At 46.4% G+C, this 26707-nt stretch overlaps 1 pseudogene; it reads right to left on the bottom strand.

Moving 5' to 3' along the window:
- Positions 1–254: 254 nt before the first annotated feature.
- Positions 255–25118, bottom strand: LOC119252294 (class I histocompatibility antigen, Gogo-OKO alpha chain-like; annotated as a pseudogene).
- Between the last annotated feature and the right edge of the window lie 1589 nt (positions 25119–26707).

Genomic DNA, 26707 nt, shown 5'->3' with positions numbered 1-26707 from the left:
AAACGCCTATATTTCCAACTGTCTATCAAAGGGGGGGGGGACATTATTGGATCTACACAAACATACATTTTGAAATGAGAAATCAGAATATTTAGTAAAAATTTTACATTTGGGGGCAGAGAGAGAAAAGCAGCTGTTTCAGCTTGCTCATAGTAAGATGCAAGATTTATAAGTCAAGTTTTGCAGTTTTCTTTATTTTTTTTTCTTTGTGTGAAAGAACTTTAAAAGGATTAATGTTCATAGAGAGCAAAGACAAGAACGAACATTAGGAATAAAACACCCAAAGTTCCCCATCCCTCATGGGTAAAGACTGAACCACACAACCTCGACCCACAGCAGGGCCACTGCAGCCTGAAAGGTCCCCCGAGTCTGAGGCGCCTACACGTGGGGGCCTGGGAAGTGGATGGAAGGAGCCAGCAAGTCTGGGCCAAAAGGAAATTAAAGTACAAGGCAAGGGAAAGGTCGGTCTCCCCATGGGTCTCTTCCAGGCGTCTCCTTCCATGCCTCCAAGTTTCTGGTTCAAGTCCAAAGCCAAGAAGCAAGGCAGCTATTCCACACGTCTCTCTCCTGCGTGTCTCCCTGCGTGCTCTGCACTGACAAACATTTATGTTCTGAGCAAATCGTCCATCAGAACAGCCCGACACAGCTAATGCTTGTGGTGTCCATCATGAGCAGCCCCAGAACTTGCCGTCAGCCTCCCGGTTATCCTGCCCCTGGTACATCAGAGGGTGTCAGTGTCTGGCACTCTTTGGGGCATCATCAGGGCAGGATCTGTTTAATACAAGCACTTTAGTTCAAAGAAAACAGATCACGAGTCATGCAGCATGCACGTGCAGCCTGTGTGTGTGCAGGTTCCTGTATGGACCCTTCCTGTGCAGATTCCTGTAGGTATGGGCCCTTCCACCCTGGCCCCCTCTCAGAAGGACAGAGCTAAGGTAGAGGACAGGGCACTGTCTGTGTTTTTCACCTGTGCGCTTAATTGCAAGACCACTCAGGCTGAGGGATCGCAATGAGGTTTCTTTAACAAACAGGAGAGCAAGGAAAGAGTCTCTAAGGCCTCAGTGGCCGGCTGTGTCACCCCAGATAGTGTCCGCAATGTCCGATAGTCCAAAATTAAGGCTGCCTGTGTGAGGTGGTACAGTTCCATCAGGGAGGGCCTGGAGCTGGGGGCACAGCCGCAAGCACTGGGCCAGGCTCCAACTCACAGTGGCAGTGGGAGACACCCCAGCAGGCACAGCCACAGCCTGAACCCCGGGCCAGATGGGAAGGAGGCAACAGCACTGGGAGGTGGTGCCAGACAGTCAGCACCAATGACAGGTCTCAAACGGGACCTTGCTGCTGTAGTCCCAGTGGGCTGCATGCCCTGGGGCGGTGTGGGGGGACACAGAGCCTCTGCTGCCAGGTTGGCTGCCTCCTTTGTCGACAGCACTGATGGTGGATGGTGGTGAAGTTCCCACCGTCATCCACTGCCACTCCCACTGCTCGTTGCTGTGGGCACAGCTGACAGGGTGGCCTGGGCCCTGTCCTCAAGCAGTGGCCTCCTGGAGCCTGCCAGAATGGTTGGGGGTCCATTCAAACCCAGCTGATACCCCCCACCTCTCATCCCTAGCCCAGCGAGGAGGCCTCAGCGAAGCTGTCCTGTGGCACCCACTGCAGGGTGGCCTTGGTGCTGCCCAGAAGCAGCTCCTCTTGGGGGGAGGGAAGGGGGAGCCTAAGGCCTAGGGGCTCCTTTGCCTAAACCTGGCTTTCTCTGCATGAAGGGCCCTCTGAAGGCTGCTTGCAACCTGGCAGGAAACCCTCCTCTGTCACCACCTCTAGAGCTGTGCCCACCAGCTCACACCTGCACATGCAGGTGCCAGGGCAGGAAACCACCATTGCTGATGCTACCCCTTTCAGACTCCTGCTCCCCCTGGTCTCTGGCTGTGCCCACTGGGGCAGCTGCACCAACAAAGCCCACATGTCCCACCACTCAGGGGGCATGAAAGAGCTGGGGAAGCCCCGGGGATCTGGAGTCAGTGTCACACACTATATACTATTATATACAAACATATACACATTCACATGTATCTATTAATGCCTTTAGTAATTTTACTTGAAAAATTTATGTTGTAAATTTGTATCAAATGAGTGAGAAATCCATCCAGGGACAATGACAGATTTTCTTTATGCTCAGCTGAACCACTTGCTCATGTCCACCTGGATATGCCTCCTGGGAGGGAAAGCAAAACAGTCCCCCTCAGCACATGTCTTGTCTTTTCCTCCAGGTCCTCACAGCTCCCTGATCATTGACATCAGGGGGCCCCAATCTGGCTGAGCCCCAGGATGCATGTGGGCCTGTCACAAATACTCAGGTCTCTCCCAGACCCAGCAGCTCAGAGAGCCCAGGAATCACTTCCTCAACACACCCTGCAGGTGAAGCTGACACACAGCCAGGAATCTGGTCTCCTTCTGCTAAAAGTGTGATCAGCACCAATGTTGTTATAAACAGACTCTCAGACTCTGTTCTAGACCTTCTGAGTCTTCATGAGTGTCCCTGTGATTCCTGTGCTCACTGAAGTGGGGGCTCCCTGGTCTCCCTGCCTTCGCCACATGGTGTCAGAATATGCAGTCGGCTCTGGTGGGGGGGGTGGTGGTCTTAACACAGGGGGTTTCAAGGTTCAGTCCTGCTCCTTTCTTTTCCTTAGTCATCACTCCCTGTCCCGTCCATGCTCAAGACTTCAAATATCATGTATATCACATCACCTCCCAGATCTATTTCTCAGTGCACATATTGCATCTGTGCTCCCGGCTTGTCCATCTGCTGCAGACAGATGATAAGAAGTTCTCAGCTATTAACGAAGACTCAGAGTCTAAATGAATCTGCAGCAGGGGGAGGCTGGGGAGAGCCATCAATAGCAACTCTGCCTCTCATTCTCCCAGCCAAAGCATGTATTAAAGACATGAACAAAGGGACAAGAAACTAGCATGCAGGGCCTCCCTGGTGGCACAAGGGGTGAAGTCTCAGCACTATGAAGCTACTGGCAGCCACTGAGGCCTGAATCAGATGCCTGGCCAGCGACCTGACCCACATGGCGCAGCAGACCTCTCTTGTCTCACCTACTGCTCCCCTCAGCAGTGTATTTCGGTCAATCCGCCTGTTCTGCTCCCCACTCTTTCTGGTGAATCTTCTCACCCCCCACACCTCTGGCCTACTCTCCAGCTCTTGTACGCATAAATCAGTTAAATCTTTTAAAAAAAGGAAACTAACATACAATTGTGTTTATGCTTATATAAATTAATAAGTTACTGCTGGAACAAGTTTTTCTATTAGCAGGGATCATGCGCACAAGCCAGCACTTCCTCAGAGAACAGGAGTCAGTTCTGGAAAGAAGTTCTGTTTGAAGAAGTTCTGTTTCCTGAACTTCTAACCTTCTGGAACTCTTGTGCAGAGTGAACAGGCATTCTCAAGAGACTCCAGCTCCCTTTAGGGCAGCAGGCTGCCAAAATCTGTCCAACTGCCACCATCGCTGCATTTCCAATAAACCTGTTTCAGCTCTCCTAATGAACACCTCGGATACCACTTCCACAAATTTGCTACTCCTGCCCGTGTCACTGCGGGCTCCACATCTCTACTTCACAGTCTGAGATGTGGGGTGGCATCCTGACCCTTCTCTCTCACAACCCAGATGTTACATTAGGAAACACTAAAGTCCATCTCTAAATATATCCAGATCCAAACACTTCCTATTGTTTTCCTGATCACACCCCATAAAGCTACCAATTTTTCCATCCTAGAATCTGTGCTAGTTTCCTACATTTATCTTCATTCACTTTCTCTCCATCTTTTCAAAAATTATTGATGAGACAATATAAGTTACAGGTTCACTGGCTGGAAAAACACAGTCACCGCTTAGGTCACCCCTGGTGTTTACACAGGAGGTTGGTTTCTCTTGGTCTCTCAGCATGATTATCCCTCAGCAGGGCCCTTGATGTGGAGTGTGAAATGCTACCATTGCTGTCTCCCGGCTGGATGTAGATTATTTTCCCTCATTAAAAATAATTAGTAATTGTGCAATAACCTGCTCAGCCTTTGTCACCTCTCCAAGGACTAACTTTTCATCTTTACCATTCCCTGCCGGCTGCTGTGCTTTTCCTTGACACCTTCTTCACATAACTGTGGTCCTTTCCCTCCAAAGGAGGAAGAATTTTTGAATGAGCCTCCAATTCTATCCTGCAATGTAAAATATTGTCCACAGTTGTAGTCAAAGAAGAGGTGAAGGTGTGTCTGGTGAGCTGAGCCATTAATAAATGGTTTTAAGATTTGAAGATATGAAAATCACCATAATGAATGGAAACTATCCAGATATTGAACAAAATGCACAACCTAAATAGGCCGGCTTGTGGGCCCTACACTAATAATGAGTTGAAACCAGACCTTTGAAAGCTCTCGTATGTTGTCATATAATTTACTGTATCCTCTCAGCTCTAGCAGGTGCAGTGAGATTGTGGAAATACTTAATCCATGGTAATGAGGTAACAGTAAACAATTTCTTGCAATACTTGAGTCTTTAAAATTTGTGGGTGTTAGGCCTTTCTGGTGGCCTAGGGGTTAAGACGCAGCACTACCACCCAGAAGGCCCACTACAAGAGCCTGAGTGGAGAGGGAGTTGACCTACATGGCAAGCAGACCTCTCCTGTCTTGCCTACTACTCCCCTTAGCAGTGTATTTCAGTATATCCGCCTGTTCTGCACCCCACTCTGTTTCTGGTGAATCCATTCATGCCCCACACCTCTTGCCTACACCCCAGTTTTTCTACACAAAAATTAAAAACAAACTTTTAATAAATTGTGTGTGTTTCATTAGAGAATTACAGATAAAGAATAATTCAGTATTGCAAAGAGAAAACAAAGGATAAAAGCACCAAGATTTGTTACTATCAGGAGAATAATAATTTGTCAGAAGATATCACCTTCTGGCCATGTGGTGCATATATAAATGGTGTAAAAAAGTCATAATCTGCAGCATCAAGTACAAGATCCATCTCAGACCGAGCAAAGAGCAGAGGCTGGGGATCAGTGGTGGTGCAGGTGCAACAAGACACAATGGGGGACTCAGTCAGTGGGAGTCAGACTTTGTTCTCAAATGAGTCTGATGCCAAACTAGAGAGGGTCAGTCCACCACCCAGCACTGCCAGGCCAGGAAGTCTGGGCTGGTCTGCAGCCCCAGTCAGCAATAGGCACAGCCTGGCGGGGCTGAAGGGTGAGTTTTGAAGTTTGGCTTAATCTTGTCCTTCACCTGCTTTCTCTCCATGCATATATAAGTATTTCTCTTTTTTCCTTTTGACTTATCCCTCTTCCATCCATGTTGCCACAGTGTTTTCTGACCGTGGATGCTATTTCATTATGCAGATACATACATCACCTGTATATGTACGTATATGTACACATGTAATCCCAGCTTCTACTTGATTTGTCACCTGTTTGGAGGCATTGAGGTGGTGTCCATAGCTTGGCTATTGTAAATAGTGCTGCAGTGGTGACGGAAGTGCAGGTCCCTTCACAGGAGAGTATTTATCCTCTGTGAGTAGATCCCCAGAGTAGAATTGCTGGGTCCAATGGCAGAACCACATTTACTCTTTTAAGAAAACTCAATACTGTTTCGATAAGGGTTGGCTCAGTCTATATCCAAAAACAATGCAAACTGTCCCCTTTTTTCCATATCCTTGCCAGTACTTGTTGTCTCTGGTCTTTTGGATATGGGCCATTCTCACAGGTGTGAAGTGGTTTAAACCAGGGGATCATAAAGCCACAAAATGTGGGGAAAAAGGAATCCTGTAACACTCAGGCCAACACAAGGCTGTCTCTCACTGTGAAAGAAAATAATCCTGAAGAAATTCAGGTGAATTACCTGAGTGTTAACATTATCAATAGACCACTGCATTCTCAAGATGTCCTCCTGAAAGCAGCCCCATAATCCAGTGCCAGCCTCTCTGCCTCAACCTCCACCCCACTGGAGTCCTCCAGGGTCTCACCTTTAGGGCCTGACATACACTTCACAGCCCTGTGAACTGCTGCTGCCCAGCAGAGAACACAACAAAATTTGGTCAGAGATGAGACCACAGGAGGAACTGAAGAGGGTGACACCCCCAATGGCTCCATCTACACTGTCCCCAGGGGCTCAGGGATCAAACCCCTGATCCACACCAACCTGGAGCCTGAGTGCTGCTTCCTCCTTGTCCACCTGTGGGAAGAAACATCATGTGAGACCAAGGAGGAGTCAGGTCAGGAGTGCTAAAGGAATCGTCTAATCCTGCAGAACAGGGAAGTTTCCAGAACTGTGACTTAAGACCCAGGTCAGGGCTGGGAAAAATGAAGAAAGGAGGTAAGGGAGGACTGGACCAAATGCCCCCTGGGTAACACAAGTGTGTGGATGGTACTTCCCATTAACCCCGTAGGGCAAGTTCCCCCTGACTTGAAAGCCCCCGGTGGACAAGATCCCCCACTCCCTTCTCTACCTGAGCGCTTCTTCCTCCACATCACAAATGCAGCCACCGCAGCTCCAGTGAGCACAGCTCCAAGGAGAACCAGGCCAGCAATGAGGCCCCCAGTGGGGATGGAGGACTGAGGAGGGGGCACTGGAAGGGAAGGGAAGGTGATACCCTGAGCCCCAGGTCTCTTCCTACATTCTGAAGGTCTCCAGAAGGGCTCATGATTCCCTAGGAGGCTCTGTGGCCACCGTCCCCCTGCTCACCCCATCTCAGGACTCGAGGCTCCAGCTGTCCCTTATGCTGCACATGGCAAGTATATCTCTGTTCCTCTCCAGAAGGCACCACCACAGCTGCCCACTTCTGGAAGGTTCCATCCCCCCCAGGCCTGGTGTCCACCAGCTCCATGCCTGGGTCAGGTTCTTCTCATCTTGCTGCCAGGTCAGGGTGATGTCCGCAGGGTAGAAGCCCAGGGTCCAGCTCCTCAGGGTGACCTCATGCTCAGAGGTGAGGTTGAGGGTCACCTCTGTGTTTGGGGGATCTGAACGGGAAGGGTCAGAAAATTCACAATTTGTGTTTTTCCTTCCTGGACACTGAAGCAGCCTCACTGATCATCCTCAGAATGGACATGACAGTTGGATTGGGGGGAAGAAGCAAAAAGCCCAGAAACCAGCCTAGTCTGGGGAATCTGGGATAATCAGGTGAGAGCCCAGGGTAGGAGGATGCAGGTCTCTAAGGAGAGCACAGACTTGTTCCTGACCTGGGTGGAGGGTGCATGACACAGAAAGGCAGGAGTCAGATCCAAAACTGTTCTCAGACCAAAAACAAGACCTTGAAAGAGAAACTTATGGTTCCCTGGATGTCTGCTGCATCAAAAGGATCCAGGGAGAGTGATTTCAGGATGGCCTCCCTCCCTCAGGAGAGACTGGATTCCTTAACCGTCCAGAAAAGTGGTGTCTTCTGGGCGAGTCTCTCTCTAGCACAGAACATGAAACCCAGGGGACTCTCCCTCTCTGCCCAGAAAGCAGCTGCTGTTCTGCCCATTGTTCCATGTTCCCTGTGGGGCGCCAGGAGAGGGGAGGTCCGAGGCCTCGTGGCCCCTCTTACCTGTGCGCGGCAGCACCTCCTTTCCCAAATCCAGGAGTCTGCGGAGCCACGGGCAGCACCTGTTGTGCACACAGTTCCTGACGCGCTCGGCCCTCCTCGCCGCCTCCCACTCGCACTGGGTGATCTGAGCCACCAGGTCCCTGGGGGTCCAGGAGCGCAGGTCCTCGCTCAGGGAGATGAAATCCGCGCCGTCGTAGGCGAACTTTTCATACCTTCCAAGGTTCCCGTTGGGTCCCATTGCACAGCCAAACATGCTCTGGAGGGTGTGAGACCCTGAGCCCCGCCCAGAGGTCAGCCTGGAGGTGACCAGGAAGTCACCCCGCGCTCTCACCCTGAATAAACCTAAACTGAAATGAAAGGGCCGGCAGGACAGTCCCTTCCCGGGGGAGGGTCCTGGCAGATCCACCAGCCTCGAGGGGTCAGTGGACCCTGAGACTCGGGACACCCCGGCCTTAGGGTGGGAATGGGGTGTGACCTGACCCTGGCCCCGCTCCGCGAAGCTCACCGTCCTCGCTCTGGTTGTAGCGGCCGGGCAGGTACTCCAGGAGCTTTTGGAACGACTGTGCGATGTACCTTAGGTTCTGAGTCTCCTCGTCCAGGTCCTCCTGCCCCACCTGCCCCGCCCAGGGCGCCCGCGGCTCCGCACTCTGGCCTGGAGAGTCGATGTTGAACAGCAGGAACTGCGTGTTGTCCACGTAGCCCACGGCGATGTAGCGGGGCTCCCCGTGGCAGGGCCGGGACATCGCCGTGTAGAAACACCTCAGGGTGTGGGAGCCTGGGGGCAGCAAGCAGAAGACCCAGGCTGACCCTCCTCTCAGCACGGGCCCAGGTCCCAGGGAGATGGGCCTGGAGTGGAGAAAGGCACAGGGGGGCTGTGAGATTGAAAAGGGGGGGTGGGCCAAGAAGGCCCAGACTCAGGGGTACCACAGCACTCAGGGGAGGCGGGAGGGACAGAAGGGGCCAGAACACAACGGGCTTGAAGGGGAACAAGAGGTGGGGCAACAGTGTCCAGATGGGCACACACTCACCCGCCCGGGTCTCCATCAGGGCCAGGGGCCCCCAGAGCAGCAGCAGGAGGGTGAGGGGCATCACACCCCCATCCAGGGCCTGGGGAGAAGGAGTCCAGGAGAGTCCTTGGAGACTGTGTAACTGGAGCAGGATGATGCTGATTGTCTTCCCTGGAAACCCCCAGGAAATGGGGAGAGAGAATGGGGGTGAGTGTGGGGTCCTCAAGGCTGCACCACCCCACAGAGCCTGTGAGAGGGAGACATGATGCTCTAACAGTGTGTTATCCACAGAAAGGGGGAGAAGCAGCCTGGAGGAATGAAGAAACTAGTAGAATTTTCAGATAATTGTGATTATTCCACTTTCATACTGAATTAAAACTATACAGGTGGTAGTTTCGCCAATGTTATTTGCGAAGTGAAACCTGAAATAAATAATACCTGGAATATTTCCTATTCTGTTATCCAGCCTTTTTCCTGCTCAGGTAGAGCTCCCCCTCTCTGACTCCTTGGCTTTTAGGTGCCTTCCTACATCACAGGTACTCTTTTTTTTTTTTTAAATAGATTTATTTATTTATTTATACGAGATACGTGGTACAGGCCAGATGTGTGGGAGGGTGAGAGAATTCACCAGAGCCAGAGCAGGGAGCAGAACAGGCAGACTGACAAAGTATACTGCTGAGGGGAGCAGCAGGCATGGCAGGAGAGGTGGCAGGAGAGCAGCAGGCATGGCAGGAGAGGTCTGCGTGGGACCCTCACTGGTGGTCGGGGATCAAACTAGCACTGCAGAGGCTGTGGGCAGCTTCGCAGCCCAGTGCTCAAACACTGCACCACCAGGGTGGCCCCATCACAGGTACTCTTGATAGTCTCCTTCCCTTGCTATGGAGTTCAGATTTCCTCTCCTTGGTTAAACATTCTTGTTATATCTGCCTTAACTTTAAGACTCGTGAGGGGCTAAGACAACTCCAGTCAGCTATTTTAGAATATATGGTGTCAGATAGGCTTCTAGTCCTACATTGTAAATCATCTTATTAAATGCCAAAAGGTTTCCGTGTTAACTGGTATTAAGATCAGCCATACATGGGCCAAGTACAAGCTGTCTTTCTTAAAACATTTCTAAATAGAAAAAGAGCCCGAGACAGCCTCCCTTCCACCCAGAGAAGAGAGTGGCTGGGACAAATAGGAAGTTGAGGCCTGGGGATGCTCAGACCTAGGGGAGTTCCTCCTCAATGTGGGGAGGCCCACAAAAATAGGACTAATCCCCTGGGGAGTATGCCCCTGACTACTCCCCACCCCGTGGGGATACGCCCATGGCTGCCCCCACTGTAATCTGTTTGGGACAGGATCAAGCTCTCTTTCAGGCACTCATACATTCTGGGGTCTGCTCCCTCCACTCCCGCAGACTCTAGTCTGGGTTCTCTCTTAAAAGACCTTAATTCAGCCTGACATCTTTACATATTAACCCAAAATGCATAACTACCCTCAGCTATAACAGCATTCTCTAAATCTTTGCTTTGGATGAAACAAAAGACAAAACACTAGAAAATAAAGTGGGGAACACCACCCTGGCTGCCATCGTTCTCAGCTAGCAGCTGCCTGGACCTTTACTCCAGTGCTGAGATCACTGGTATGTCCACCACCACCACCCTTGGGGGGAACAGGTTTCTCCTTTTCATCCTGCTATCTCTTCTGACAGGTTTCATAGGTAGAAATTTCTATTTCTGCCATGGCTTCCACTTTTGAGATCTGTTTGGTTTGTTAAAAAAAAAAAAACTGTCAAATTACTTTGGTCTTCCTAACAGGATATGTAGGATACTTTTTTAAAAAAAAATATTTATTTATTTATGTATACAAGAACTGGGGTATCGGCCAGATGTGTGGAAGTATGGGGCGGTGAGAGGATTCACCAGAGACAGAGTGGGGAACAGAATAGGCAGACTGACTGACATACACTGCTGAGGGGAGCAGCAGGCGAGTCAGGAGAGGTCTGCTGTGCCATGTGGGTTGCTCCCCGGCCTGCCGGGGATTGAACTCGTGCTGCACTGGCTGTGGATAGCTTCATAGGTTGCATCTTAACCCCTTGCACCACCAGGGAGGTCCTATCTAGGATACTTTATTGGTTAATCTACTGCCTCTCTTGTCCTCAAGGTTCGTAAAAAGATGTTCCTTTGTCTTAAGGAAATTGGTTCTTTGCCTGGTTTGGACAAAAACAGAAACTTAACAATCCCAGCTTTTTTTCTGCTTATCTTTAAAATTGTTAAAATTGTTGTCTTCACTTCAAGGTCTGATATAATGGTTAAAATTGGATACTTTTCCTATGTAAGGATTTTAACTTCTATCTCATTGGAATCCTTGGTTTATCAAAATGTGTATCAAAAACATAGCTAAATGGATATATCAAATTAAAACCTAAGTTATTTCAAAATTAGATCGTTTAAGGTGTTCTAAGCCTCTCCTGAGATTTAAAAAGAAATTTTTTTCTGACCTTAAAGAAATAATGTGAATTCTGTTTACAGCTTCTGTAAAGCCATAAAGCCACTCTTAAAAATGCAAATTTGAAGTGTTTCATTTAAAGGAGTTGCTAAATAACTAAAATTAAGTCAATAACGGGCTTATCAATGTCTTCACAAATATCCTTAAAATAACTATCTCTTAAAATTGGTACACATGGCCGAAATTTGAAGTGCAAATCAAGAGATCCGCTCTTGTTTTACCTCCGGAGGGTTAATTATAACCTGGCACCTATGTAAATTCTGACAAAAACATGTTTTGGGATGGTGATCTAAAATTTTTGGTAAACTAGTCGAAAATCTAATGATTCAAAACATGCCTTATATTTACAATGTTGTGGGGCCTCCCTCGTGGCACAAGGGGTTAAGATGCCACCCATAAAGCTGACCATAGCCACTGCAGTTCAATCCCGGCCAGGGAGCTACCCACATGGTGCAGCAGACCTCTCCTGACTGGACTGTTGCTCCCTGTTGCTTTGCTCCCCTCAGCAGCATATTTCAGTCAATCTGCCTGTTCTGTTCTCCACTGTCTCTGAATTCTCTCACCCACCCCCCGGCCTGTATCCCAGTTCTTGTATGCATAAATAAATCAATCTTGGGGAAAAAAGTTATAATGTTGTGTATTTATACTTTGACTAAATGTTGTTTACTAAACAAAGCTCATAGTATTCAGATAAAAAAGGGAATAAATCTGGTTTGCTTTTCAATGTCTATGCCTAGACATTTCTTAACCGAATTCTCTTCCAGGAACACAAATTGGCCTATTTCTTTAGAAGGAATTTTTGTTTTCCTCAAAAAGTGTCTTAACTTTCTTCCTCTTGGTCCTAGTCAAAATCCAGATGACATCTAAGCAAGGTGGACAAACTACTCAGTTGTACTGAGTCACATTAAATCTCTGATTTTTCTTGCTTTTACCATCCCGGTAATGTGTGTTTGATTATTTGCCAGCCTGCAAAAACTGTGGTGTGTGTAATTGTTCCATTAACAGCCCTGCAATTTGGAATTCCAGTCCTAAAAAAAACCAAACAAACAAAAAAAAAAAAACAACTAAAACTACAACTGGTAACTCAATCTTAAATCTGTCCTTTTCACTATCTGCCAAAAAACTAATAATAACTTGTTAAATATCTAAAATTACTTTCCCTACTGTAACAAACAACTTTCAGGTGTACTTTTTGCTCCTTATTGTAAGGGAACTAAAGTTTAATGTAATCTCAAAAAAGTAAAATAAAGGATGTGTTTGCGTAAGTTGTCTAAAGAGACAATAGTATAACAGTTATTACAATGTCTTACAATGCAGTGGTTCAAAACTAGGATGTAGTAACTTTAAATGCAAGTAAGGTAAGGGGTGTGTGTGTTTGGAAAACATACGATGGGTCAATGAAATGGTATTAAAAAGAAAGAAAGCAGAGGAAAGTGTTGAAGATCTGAGAGATTTTGGTAAAAAATTTTGTGTGCTTGGGTGACTTATTATGAAATGTTTTGGTTAACTTGGATATCAGTAGTGCACCCACGTAACACCAAGCTTTAGCACTTTTTTATATAAACAGTAAGGTATTCTAAAACTGCTTTCACTAGTTTCTTACAACAAATTAAAGACTGTTCAGGTAATCTAAAAATCTTGGTGCTCTTCCACCCTCAGGTTACCTGAAAAAAACTCTTATCATGTCAGCATTGCTGAGCCTATGGGGGGTGGGGGACAGGGAACGGAGGAATTGGGGTCAAAATAAGGGGGTTGCAATAGTATGGGGAATATAAAAATAAAATTAAAAAAATCAATAGATCTATTCTTAAAAATCCTTGACACTCTGAGTAATTAAGTGTTTTGTAAAGATCTATAATTTGTTCTATAAATTTCATTCTGAAATAGGAAAGTTTTTGTCTTAAGAGGGCTCTTAAGACACCTAATAAAATTGTTTTTCATTGTGAAAAACAAACTTGAGACAATGGGTATATTGATTCCTCATAGGAAGTATTCTCATAGGATTGTTACACCTTTTCAACATGAATGTAAACTAATGAAGAAGATTGTTCTAGAATACATAAGGCTTTTTTTTTTAAAGATTTATTTATGCATACAAGAACTGGGGTACAGGCAGTGAGAGTATTCACCAAAGACAGAGTGGGGAGCAGAACAGGCAGATTGACAGAAATACACTGCTGAGGGGAGCAGCAGGCAAGGCAGGAGAGGTCTGCTGCATGGTGTGGATTGCTCCCTGGCTGGCTGGGGATTGAACTCTTGCTGCAGAAGCTGCAGATAGCTTCACAGTGCTTGCTTACCCCCTTGCGCCACCAGGGAGGCCCTAAAATACATAAGACTTGTTAAAACCTAGTAAGCCAGTCAATTATAAAAGGGCTGAGAAAGTTACTCAAAAGCCCAAAAATTCCACTTCATTTCAGGCTAAATTTGCTGAGGGTATAAAAGGTATACCAATCTAGCCCAGAAAAGGACAAGCATTTTGGAGGTCTCCTTCATGAGCCACTCTTGCTCTGACATCAGGTGCAGGATCCAGAGACTAAATCAAGAGGACTAGTGAAACCCGTTCACAAGTTCACAAACCTCCATCCTAATACAAGAGGGGGCGAGGTGATTCTGGGCACTCATTTTATTAGTTCACACCAGATATATGCAGAAAACTCCAAAAACCTAGCATGGGACCCCAAACTCCGCCACACCAACTTTTAAAAGTGGCTTTTAAAATCTTTAATAACAGGACCAAAGTGAAGAGTTCGAAAAGGAAAGGCAGACTGTGGTGAGGGAGTAAAAGCAGGCTTCATTAACAGGCACAGCCATTGCTGGCGCCCTGCAGACCCAGGCTTACCCAGGCTCAGAGAAACAGAAGACCGACCTGCCTGGAAAGAAAGAACTGAGGAGCTTCAAGGGCCCCGTGCGACAGGGGCAGCAAGTCTGGGCACTGGAGCAGGAACAGCACACAACCCAGAAATCCACCTGGGCCGTGCCCCAGGTGCAAGAAGGAAGGCCACTGGAAAAGGGATTGTCCCCTTCTCTGAAGGGAGGAGGGACCAGACCCTCAGGTGCCAGCCCGTGCCTCCTGGACAAGTGACGCCTCCTGGATGACAAGGATGTCGCCAGCTCCCCAGCTGATCATCTCCATGGCTGAGCTTAGGGAAACCCTGGATGTCACAGGTAAGAATATTAATTTTCCAATTGATGCAGGAGGTACTTACTCTGTACTCATCCAGCATTCGGGACCCACCTTCCCCTCCTCACAAAATATTATAAAAATGGCCTAAATAAAATCAAAGGGTACCAGATCTGCTTACCGCTGCCCAAGAAAAAACATGTGTCTATTTAGAGGGCAAAACACGTTTCAGTAACTTAATTTCTGCTCCTCCAACCAACAGCTAGGACTAGCACTTTTTTTTTTAAATCTAACTGTTTTATGTAAGTTTGCTTGTAACAGACATGACTGGTGTTTCATAACACTTGAAATGGTCCTTATCCTGGAGCTCAAAAAGGGTTCGATATGGGCTTTTCTAATACCTGCTCTACCTCAAAATTGGAAAACATAAAACCTTGGAGTCATCATACTCGGGGTAAAATCTTAACATTTAAAAACGTGGACTGCGGTCCCTCATCTAACCCTAACTTTAAAGCTCACCCAACTTTCCTGAGATTCTGACTAGCCTCACAGTGATCATGCTCATGATGTTACAGTTGCAACCCCAATATAAAATGGGTTGCCTGACTGTGGGTCCTCACCCGCGCCCTTAAAAGGGACTCATTAATACTCAACTGCAGGCACACACAAAAGGTTAATAAAAGGTTTATTTACCAGGAAGGTGGAATGAGGAAATGTACAACTCAGGGAGAAAAGAGGGAGATAAAGTCTTACATGTGTCCTACCCGTTCCACCCACCTAGAATCCCAATAGCAGTCTGAGAGCTGGCCGAGAGCCAAGAGCCAGGAGGCCAAGAAAGCCCCCACGGCCAAAGTGTCTGGTTTTATACCAACCCTGGCTGCTTAACTCCACCCTCAGGTTTCAGCAACCTTCCCTTAGGTGGTGATGGGATTTGTGTTTCCCAGTGTCTTGATGGCTTTGGTCTGGAGTGGGGGTGGGGTCCACAAAGCCTGTATGGGATTAGCTCAGGACATCCTTTCCCCCTAACAATGACACTGTCCCTAAGAAAGCAAAAAAAAACCCAAAAAACCAAAAACCTAATAGTTTTCACTGGGCTTGCAGCTCTGAGCACACAGAAGGCAGCCCTCCCGCTGAGTCCCTGGCTATGTGCCTCAGTCCAGCACCTCAGGGCCCCCCTGGTGTTGCCCTTAACAAGGGACACATGGGATTTAAAACAGCTCCTCTGCAAGGAGCAAATGACCCATCAACATTCTTTCTAGTCTAACAACACTCTCAAAATGGGTTGTTTCCCTGGTAAAATTTATTCCCATGTCACAACCCCAAAACTTGCTAGATATTTTATTGTTGTTGCCCATCTTGTTAGTAAACCTGACACTCAATGGCTGGCCCCAAATGACTGTCCATGTTACTGAGGGCCCTTGGCCGCTGCTGTACTTCTCACTTTCCTCTTTAAACCTTAACACACACACAATCTCTTAATCAAATTTGTTTCTTCTAACCTAGGAGGAGTTTTCAAGTTTAAACTCCTCTTCCAAGCAAAAAACCAGTTGACCCACACAAGAGGAATTGCCTTTCTAGATGCCCTACACCTTGGACTCCAGATGCCCCACCCCTGGCCTTTTTTTTTTTTTTTTTTAAAGATTTATTTATTTATGCGCACAAGAACTGGGGTACAGGCCAGAAGTGCAGCAGGTGAGAGGATTCACCAGAGACAGTGGGGAACAGAATAAGCGGATTGACTGAAATACATGGCTGTGGGGAGCAGCAGTCGAGACCGGAGAGGTCTGCTGCACCATGTGGGTTGCTCCCAGGCAGGCTGGAATGCCCAACCTCCTGCACCACCAGGGAGGCCCACCCTTGCCTTCTAAAACCAACAACAATAGGTATCTCAGGGACTAGTGTTAGGAAGACCATATCCCAGGCCCATGTAGGTAGGACCAGCTCTAAGTCCCACTCCAGCCGGAAGCAGCTACAGAAAATGGACCTCTTCTCTGCAATTCCCCAAAAGATTTTGGGCCTGATATGGTCAGGGGAGGGATGATGGAGGACAGGAATAGAAAAAACAAAAAAAAACAAAACAAAAAAAAACGGATAAATAGGTACCACAAGACCAGAAACCTGGCTCACACAAGGAGGTGGGGGTAGAAGGGATTAGCATAGCCATTGACACAGCTATGGGATGCTGCAGGAGGCCTTGATGCCCCAGCCAGATAAGACACTGGCAAGCAGGGAAGGTAAAGGGCCTCACACCATGGGGCTGAAGATCTAACATTCCTTCATTTTTTGTTCTTGGTCATAAAGAGAGACAAAATTTCCCAAAAAGTACATTAGGCTATAAATTATATGTATCAGCAGACTGCAAGCAATTGGCATGGAAAATTACCTGTTTAGAAATTAGTTACAACACAATTCGGCCCAATTAACAAAGGGAGACAATTTATTGTATATATCTGACAAGCAATCTAGCATAACAATTATAGTAAATCCTTCTTTTGTTTTTTCAGAAGTTTCCTTTTTATTTAAAAGTTTCTTAGGGGGGCCTCCCCGGTGGTGCAGCGGTTGAGCGCTGGGTTGCGAAGCTGCCCGTGGCCTCTGCAGCGCCGGTTCGATCCCCGGCTGCTCCATGGCCACCAGAGGAGGGTCCCACATGGCGCGCAGACCTCTCCTGCTGCCCGCTGCTCCCCTCAGCAGTGTACTTCGGTCCTTCTGCCTGCTCTGCTCCCCGCTCTGGCTCTGGTGAATTCTCTCACCCTCCCACGCTTCTGACTGTACCCAGTGCATGTATAAACAAAACAAACAAACAAATAAATAAATAAATAAAACATGCCTCTATAAAAAAAAAAAATTAAAAAAAAAAGTTTCTTAGGAAAGTTTTTAAATGAAGTTAACTGTGTTAAGAAGTTTACAGGTAGAAAAAAATTCTGATAGCTGAGTAACAGCTGGTCTCTGACTGAAGTCCATGTGAATAGAAGAGTATTTTGATGCTTAGGCTTTAGCTGATAGGGATGCACTGGCTGCTATCCACTGTCTTAGGTAATTGTCTAGCAAAAAAATTAAGTTTTAGTGTTAGGTCTGGTTTTTTATCTATTAACCTTGAAGGCTACTGTCTAGCTGGGACCCGTAGGAGCCAGTAGTCCATGGGAATAAAATACACTAATTGTTTCTGCTTTACACATGACAATGTATTTTTTTTTTCTGCTTACTAAAAATGAATAAATAAAGACCTGCTGAGTCTCTCGGCAGAAGATACTAACACCTCACCAAGTGTCAGTGTCTCCTCACTACCTCATCCCCTTCCCTTTGTTAGGGGGGGGAAAAGGATGTCCCAAAGCTAATTCCATACAGGCTTTGTGGACTCCACCCCCACCCCAGGTCAAAGCCAAAGACACTGGGAACTCCAAATCCCATCACCACCAAAGGGAAGGTGGCTGGGACCTGAGGGTGGGGTTAAGCAGCCAGGTGGATATAAAAGGCAGACACGTGGGCTTTGGGGGCTCTCCATTTTTGGCTCTCCACCAGCTCCCAGCGTCCGGCCAGCTCTGAGAGTGACTTTGGGTTTCCAGGTCTTCGGATCGGGTAGGACGCATTAAAGACTTTATTTCCCTATTTTCTCCCTGAGTTGTACATTTTCCTTATTTCCTTTTCCCTTGTAAATAAACCTTTTATTAATCTTTTGTGTGTGTGTGCCTGTAATGGAGTATTCATAAGTCCCTTGTAAGTGCACGGGTGAGGACCCACAGGCAGGAACCTGTTCAATATCGGGGTTGCTCTATAACACCGTCAGCCCTTAAGTTTCAGCCCTTTCCCGATGCCGTCTCATCCTTTCAGGAACCCCTGACACGATATTTTGCCGGAGGCTGGTCCCAGGCAATGGAAACCAAGATCCTTGGATGCCTATGCCTAGATTACAAAGCACAAGACCCAAGCAGGGATCAGAGTGCTCTAGGGAGTGTCTAGGGCACAGGCCCAAGGGTAAAGATATGGAGATTGAGCTCAACATACCCCAAAGGGAAAGATAATGGAGATTGAGCCCAGTGTGGAATCTCCTGTCCCTCTCAGATTCTGCATAGTTATCTAAAATCAGCAACTACCCCAAAGGTTCACAAGGAGTGGCCTCTCCCAAAGAGTGGACTGTATCAGTGCAGTCTCTGCACAGGCTCAGGGCAGCAGTCCTTCTGCCCACCTGTGTCTATGCAGGTTCCTATTCACCAACTCTCTCCCTCTGCAGGTCAGCAGCTTTCTGGCTGCCTGTGACCTGTATCATGCCGGGACTTCTCACTGACCTCCCATGCGGAGGCAGCTCTCCTCACGGCTGCCTGCCTGCAACCATGCAGGCCTCTCTTAGCAAACCTGTCCCTTTCTGGGCAGCTCTTTGCCTGCTTGTGTCTATGCCAGTTTCCTTTATTCCTCCCTCCCTTTCCCTAGTAAACCTGCCCTTTAAATACAAGTAACGTCTCTGTCTCATGGAGAAACTCGCCTGGGAAACTCGCTGTGTGGTGTTAAAGGAGACCTCCGCTGAAACCTTTCCCAGAGTGAACCCAAGGGCCCCGCACTCCAAACCCACTGACTCCAAAAAACTCCATCACTATGAGGCTGCTATCCACAGACTCTATGGCATGTGTCCGAGCCCTGGCCAGCCAGGGAGCTACCCACATGGCACAGCAGACCTCTTCTGTCTTACCTGCTGCTCCCCTCAGCAATGTATTTCAGTCAGTGCTTGTTCTGCTCCCCACTCATTTCTGGTGAATCCTCTCACCTGCACCTCTGGCCTGGACCCCAGTTCTTGTATGCAAAATAAATCTTAAAAAAAAAAAAAAAAGAAAGAAAGAAAGAAAGAAAAAGGCCAACTAATATGCGTGGCCAAAATTTTAAAATGAGAATCAGAAAATCTCTGTCTATCACTGTTATGCCTTTGGAGTGTTAACTATAAATGGCACCCATATAAATTCTAATAAAAAATTACCAATTTTGAGATCGCTATCTAAAATTTTGGTAACCAAAAACTAGTTCAAAACTTAATAGTTGAGGGGCCTCCCTGGTAGCACAAAGGGTTAAGCACCACACTATGAAGCAATCCAAAGCCACTCAGGGAGCAACCCACATGGCGCAGCAGACCTCTCCTGTCTCACCTGCTGCTCTCCTCAGCAGTATATTTCACTAGTCTGCCTGTTCTGTTCCCCACTCTGTCTCACAGGATTCACCCCCCTCCCTGCATCTCTGGCCTGTACCCTAGCTCTTGTATGCATAAATAAATCAATGTTTAAAAAAACAACAACTTAATAGTTGAATCTGAACCTTGCATGCCTTAATGTTATAATGTTGGGTATCAATGCTTTATGTTTATAAATATCTTTATTTTTAAAAAGGAAGTGCACAGTATTCAGGGGAAAAAAAGAGTAACTGACCAAGCCTACATCAAAAAAAGATAAGTTTGCATTTTGATGATTATACCTAAACTTCTCTTGATAAAATTCTTTTCCAGGAAAAGCCCAAATTGACTTCTTTCTTTCCCCTTGTCGTAGCAAAAATTTCAAGATGATGTCTATAGCCTCTTGGGCAAGTTACTCAGCAGAAGCAAGTTCCTCACAGGTAGGTAGGAAATGTATATTGCAGGGGGCCTTGCTAACCCAGCCAGATAAGACGCTGGCAAGCAGTTAAGGAAAGGGCCTCACACCGGGGGCTGAAGATTCCTTGCACCCCACACCTTGGGACCGAAGATTAATTTGTAATTTATAAACATCCCTTTGTTTTTTGTTCTTGGTCATAGAAAGAAAAAACTTCTCAGAAAATACATTGGGCAATAAATTATACATATAAGAATATTATAAGAACATGGCACGGAGAATTACCTGCTTAAAAATTAAACACTGAACAATTTGGCTCACTTGACAAGTAACCCAGAGCTGGCCACAAATTTCCTTTTATAGAAGTTTCTTAAAAAAAGCCTTTTAATGATTCATGAAGTTGATTACGCTAGGAGTATCTAGGTAGAAAAGTTCTGATAACTGATAACCAGGAAGCAGCTGGTCTCTAGCTGCAGGCCATATGGATATGTTACAGAGCAGCCCGGACATAAAATGGGTTGCCTGGCTGTGGGTCTTCACCCACATGCTTAAAAGGGACTTATTAATATTCTACTGCAGGCACATACAAAAAGTTAATAAAAGGTTTATTTACAAGGGAAGGAGAAATGAGGAAATGTACAACTCAGGAAGAAAATAGGGAAATAAAGTCTTAAATAAGTCCTACCCGATCGGACGACCTGGAAACCCAAAGGCACTCTCAGAGCTGGCAGCGAGCTGCGAGCTGGCGGAGAGCCAAAAGGGCTCCCCCCCAAAGCCCACGTGTCTGGTTTTATACCAAACCTGGCTGCTTAACCCCACCCTCAGGTCCTGTTACAGGGCAGCCCTGATACAAAACGGGGTGCCTGACTGCGGGTCCTCACGCGAGCGCTTAAAAGGACTTATCAATACTGCAGGCACACGTGAAAGGCTAATAAAAGGTTTATTTACAAGGGAAGGGCAAATGAGGAAATGTGCAACTCAGGGAGAAAAGTGGGAGACAAAGTTTTAAATGCGTCCTACACCTCATCCGCGGATCTGGAATCCCAAATGGCACTCTGAGAGTGCCGCAAGACGGGAGCCGTGAAGCCAGGAGGCGATTGAGAGACCGAGCCCCCCAAGGCCCACATGTTTGGTTTTTATACCAAACCAGGCTGCTTAACCCCACCCTCAGGTTCCAGCCACCTTCCCTTTGGTGGTGACGGGATTTGTCTTTTCCAATGTCCTGATGGCTTTGGTCTGGAGTGGGGGTGGAGTCCACAAAGCCTGCATGGAATTAGCTCAGGACATCCTTTCCCCCTAACAGATAGAGAAATCTTTTGATATTGTAGCCTTGGCAGATAGGAATGGACCTAGGACTATCATAATTGTTTAGGCTGAAATAATGAGTTTAAGGTTTTATTATCTATTAACTTTAAAGGTCATCTTTTTCTAAAAACACATGGGCACCAAATGTCCATGGGAAAGGAATGTACTGATTGTTTCTGTTTTGCTTCTATGCATATGTTGATGTAATCTCACCGCTTGCCTTAATGTATAAAGACCCTGAGACCCTCAACAGGAGATACTTGCACCCTGATCAAGTGTGTCTCCTCATTCCCTTTTCCCTCATCCCGGTTTCGCCTATGCTGTCTCATCCTTTCAGGGACCCCTGATAAGACATTTTGCCGGAGCTGGCCTTCGGCAGTATATGATGTTAAGTCTCTCTGATTTTTCTTGCTTTTCATCATTTTATCTAGTGCTTGCGTAAGAATGAAATTTGGTTTATGGGATTGTTATAATTTGCAACTCTGGAATTAATTTAAAATCCCAGTCCTAAGAACAACTAAAGGCTACAATTAGTATCTCTCTCTTAAATTTGTTCTTTTATCACTATTTAAATGGTGGCCAAATTTCATATAAAGTTTATATAAAGTTTCATACTAAGTTTAACAATGAGAATTTGTTAAATAATTAAAATCACTTTCTCTAAAATCATTGAGCTTGCAGGTTCACTTTGTGCTTCTTATTATAAGAAAACTAAAATTTAATGTCATCTTGAATTACCTAAGGGCAAGTTAGGGATAATTAGGCAGCCTCAAGGACAATGTAGGACTTCAGGAGAGTTAAGGAAGGCTCCAGAGATAAGGACAACAAAGAGATAGTCACTAAAGGGGACTGATCAAACACCCCAGGACTTATGACATTAGGGACTTATTTTATGACCTTAGGGTCAACAAGGCATTCCAAATGGAGGACAAAGAAGAAAAAGACAAGGGCTGGGACACAGACACTTAGTTCTGGGCACAGAGACATTCAGGCAGTGAGTGAGACCACTGAGAACTAACCAATCATAAAGAGACTGGTGGAGCTTTAGAATAATTAGGAAAAAAGGTCTATATTTCTTGAGACATGACTCCACTTTAGCTTCCTTGCCCCTCCCTGGCCTGGTTCCATGGCCTGGGAGTCCCACTTTATTTCTGTTCATTTTCTCCTCAATAAACCTTCTCTTTCTCTAAACAAACCTGCCTCTTCTCGCTTGCTTGCCTGAGCGTCTGGGAAGTTCCTGCTGTGGTTTCGTGAGACACCAGCCCATGGGGGTCTAGTGGCTGGGACTCAGTTCTGCCCCTGCAGCCTGGGATCATTCCTGGCTGGGAGACTAGGCCTGAAAACCTACAATTTCATTATCAATCTCACCTTAAAAAATTAAACCAATTAAAACGTGGGTTTATGTATGAGTTATCCAGTACAAAGGAGTGATAGCATAACACCTCTTACAATGTCTTACAATCTAAAAATTAAAAACTAGGATGTCATAACTCTAAATCTAAATAAAGAGAGTTGTGTTAAGGAATGTATTTGAAATGGATATGTTGAAGGTGTTGGGAAACACTGAGTGTCAAAATAAAATTGCTCTTTAAAAAGATATGGTATAAAATAGGATGGCAAAATAACGTTGAAGGTCTGAGAGGTATCTGAAAAAAATGTTAGGTGCTCAAAAAATATTAGGGGGAATATGTTAGGTGGAAAAGGATGTCCTAAGCTAATTCCATACAGGCTTTGTGGACTCCACCCCCCACTCCAGACCAAAGCCATCAAGACATTGAGAAAGACAAATCCCATCACCACCAAAGGGAGGGTTGCTGGAACCTGAGGGTGGAGTTAAGCAGCCAGGTTTGGTATAAAACCAGAAATGTGGTTCTTGGGGGAGCTTTTTGGCTTCAAGTCTCTTGGCTCGTGACCAGCTCTCAGCGTGCCATTGGGTTTCCAGGTCAGCAGAACAGGTAGGACACATTTAAGACTTTATTTCTCTATTTTCTCCCTGAGTTGTACATTTCCTCATTTCCCCTTCCCTTGTAAGTAAACCTTTTATTAACCTTTTGTGTGTGCCTGTAGTGGAGTATTAATAAGTCCCTTTTAAGCGTGTGGGTGAGGACCCACAGCCAGGCAACCCGTTTTATATCGGGGCTGCCCTGTAACAAAATGACTTGCTATAGAAATTTTGTTAGTATCAGTAGTGTACTTACATAAAAACCAAACTTTAATTTTTATCTGTAATAAAAACTCAAGTGTTCGTAAACTGTACTCACTAGTTTTTGATGACAAATGAAGGACTGTTTATGTAATCTAAAAGCTTAGTGAATTTTTACCCTAAGATTACATGAGAAAAATCTTTTCCGATCAGCATTGCTGAGCCTCATCAAAAAAATAGCGCTATTCTTAAAAATCCTTTTCACTCTGAGTAACTATTTTATAAAAATCTGGAAGTTTATTTATCCTATGACAACTTCCTTGATACCAAAAATTCTAAAATATTAAAGTCTTTGTCCTAAAAGGACTCCTAAGACAGACAATAAAAGTGCTTTCCTTTTAAAAAACAAATTGGCATAGCAGGAATCTAGAAAACTTAAATAAGGACCAGGAAAATGAATAACTATAAGAAAGTGAAAATCAAAATCAGCAAAAAACTATGAACCAGAGACACTTTTTGGGGGTGGGGGCGGGCGGGGAGGGATTGGGGTCAGAATGGGGGGATTGCAATTGTATGGGGAATATAAAAATAAAATTTATTAATAAAAAAATAAAAATAAAAAATTGGGTCAATCTGGATATACTGATGACAATACATAACACTTTAAATTTTAGTCTTCCTTCCTATTCCTCTATGGGGACAGGACATCATAACCAAATTCCAAACTAACGGTCCATTGGCTCTTCTAGCCACTGCTAAAAAAGATAGAAATAATACAGAAGCCCCAGGTCTCAAACGTAATGATATTTGACAAATAGACCTTACATTCATGTCTCTAAAGACACCCATTCTGCATCAATTCAAGCCTCTGACCCAAACAGGTAAACTGTTAAACATGTTGAAAAACACCTTTTACCTGTAAACATGTTTGAAAAAAAAAACACCTTTTATCTGCCATCACAGCGATTGGAATCCTATGGCAAATAAAAGCTGGTAATGGACCTGCTTACATCTCCAAAGCCTTTAACTCTTTCCTGCCAGTTTGGAATATTCAACATGCGCCTGGTGCCCTTGTAGCCTTACAGGACAAGCTAGAGTTAAAAGAGCCAACACGGTCTTTAAAACACAACTTATAAAATAAAAAAGGGGAATCGAGAGAGCAAGTTGCCCCCACGGGAACTAATACATAAAGCTCCATTTACTTTAAACTTCCTAATTGCAATCCCTCCGCCCTAACAGCTGTGCAGGCATCTCACTCCTGCTGAGTCTGGAGGAGACCTGCGGTTTGCACCGACCCCGCCGCCGGGACCAGACTGGCCGGGCCTGTCCCATCCCTGACCGGGATGGGGGCGCTGCTGTCTGTCCCCGCAGGCACGGCTGTGCGCCCTGACCAGGAGTTGGGTCCACCAGGGGTGAACCCCGTTCCGGACACTCACCTCAGCGCCGGCTTCCGCGGGACCTGGGCAGCCGCATCCGCAGGTGCTTTCCTTGCTCCCGGCTGCCCTTGGCTGTTTGCTGATCTCCTCCAGGTCCCCGCCTTGCTCTGATCGCGGTGCCTTTTTTTATTACCTTTCCCTCACCGCTTTGTGGTTACTCACAGTTCCCCTGGCTGCAGGGCATGGAACCTGCAGCAGTTCCTTTAGGCTCACTGTCCTGCTGGGTCTCTAGCTGGTTCTTGTTTCATTTTTCCTTCGGTTGGTCTGGGTGAGCCACTGTCAAGGGTAGTGAGGCCGCAGGGATCTGCTGCTCCCTTCTCTTCTCCTCTGTTACTGCAACTTTCCTCTCCAGGCCGACATCGCCAGTTTACTTTCGTGTCCTGGTTCTCGCAGGGACCAGCAGCTTTTTTTCTCCCTATTGATTGTTTTTATGGGAGAGCTTACTCATAGCCTTTCTGTGGGCAATGTTGATCACCTGCCGTTTCCGGTTTCAAACACTTGCTGTCATGTCCGCCTCCCAGGAGCGGTCAGAAAAGGAAGAAGGTGGAGCATGAGCTCCACTGACCTGAGCTGATCTAAAAAAGTTAACGAGTGAAGCAGAAAAACTTTAAAGGTCACGGGGATGCCTGAGACCCCAGAAAATCTGTTCCTGTCAACGTTAACTCACGTCCCCATAAAATCTAAAGGCCTTAAGGTAATGATACCAGAATTGCAGGTTTTCAGGCCTGGCCTCCCGAGCCAGGAACGGATCCCAGGCTGCAGGGGCAGTGCTGACCCCCACAGCCTCTAGACCCCCAATGGCTGGTGTTTCACGAAGCCGAAGCCGCAGCAGGAACTTCGCAAATGCTCAGGCAAGCAAACAAGAAGAGGAAGATTTGTTTAGAGAAAGAAAAGGTTTATTGAGGAGAAAAGGAACAGAAATAAAGTGGGACTTCCAGGCTGGTGGAACCAGGCCAGGGAGGGGCAAGGAAGCTGTAGGATAAGTAAATGATATTGTTACAGGGCAGGGAGAGGGGCAGCCCAAACCCCATAAACCTGCCTGCTCTAAATAGGTTCTGCCATCCACAGCATCAACACAAAACATTTGAGACTTTAATGGGAAGGAACTTTAATACAATTAGGAAACAATACAGGAAAGGCAAAGAATATAGTTTCTAAATCAAGCACCCAAAGTTACCTGTCCCTTGTGGGTAAAAGTCCACCCACGCAGGAATGGTCGAGAGCAAGGCCCCAAAGCCTGCCACAAGCATTTTCCAGTGGGGACCCACAGAAAAGGATCAGAAACAACTAGACAAGTCTGGGAGGAAAAGAGCAAAATCAAAATCAAGACAAAAACCACTATTGTCACCTACCCATGGGTCTCTCTCACCCACATCTGTGTCAACTAGTCCACGACCAAAAGGCAAGTGTAGTTTCTTCACATGTCTCTCAGCTCCATGTGCCTTTTCCAGGTCTCCTTCTGGCTCTCCATCCTGCTTCCTTCCTTCAGTCTCCTTGCCTCCTTTCCCATCAGATGTCTCAGCAGAAAACACAGGCCACGAAGGCCCATGGTAAAGGACTGTGGGTGGTTAGGTGGTGGGTGTGGTGTGGGCGCCTGCATCTGGGAGGTGTGAGCCTGATCCAGAAGTAATGTACAGGGTCTTAAAACAATGATACCTTGGGCCTCCCCTGGTGGCACAGCAGTTGACCACTGGGTTGCAAAGCTGCCCACAGCCTCTGCAGCACCGGTTCGATCCCCAGCCGCTGGGGAGGGTCCCACATGGTGCGCAGACCTCTCCTGCTGTGCCCGCTGCTCCCCTCAGCAGTGTACTTCATCAGTCTGCCTGTTCTGTTCCCCACTCTGGCTCTGGTGAATTTTCTCACCCTCCCACGCTTCTGACTGTATCCAGTGCTTGTATAATAAATAAATAAATAAATAAATCTTTAAAAAAAAAAACCCAAAAAACAATGATACCTCAATAATGAAAAAAAAAAAGGTGCAGCCAAAGGAATAGAACACCTCTCCTAAAAGAAAAAAATTGCCCACCCATAATATATATCCACCAAAAATGCCCTTCAAGAGTGAAGACA

This window comes from Talpa occidentalis, unplaced genomic scaffold (assembly GCF_014898055.3).
Source record: "Talpa occidentalis isolate TD23 unplaced genomic scaffold, MPIMG_talOcc4v2.1 talOcc4.2, whole genome shotgun sequence".
Lineage (NCBI taxonomy): Eukaryota > Metazoa > Chordata > Mammalia > Eulipotyphla > Talpidae > Talpa > Talpa occidentalis.
The sequence above is the reverse complement of the archived record's forward strand: the minus strand, read 5'-3'. Positions and strand labels throughout refer to the sequence as shown.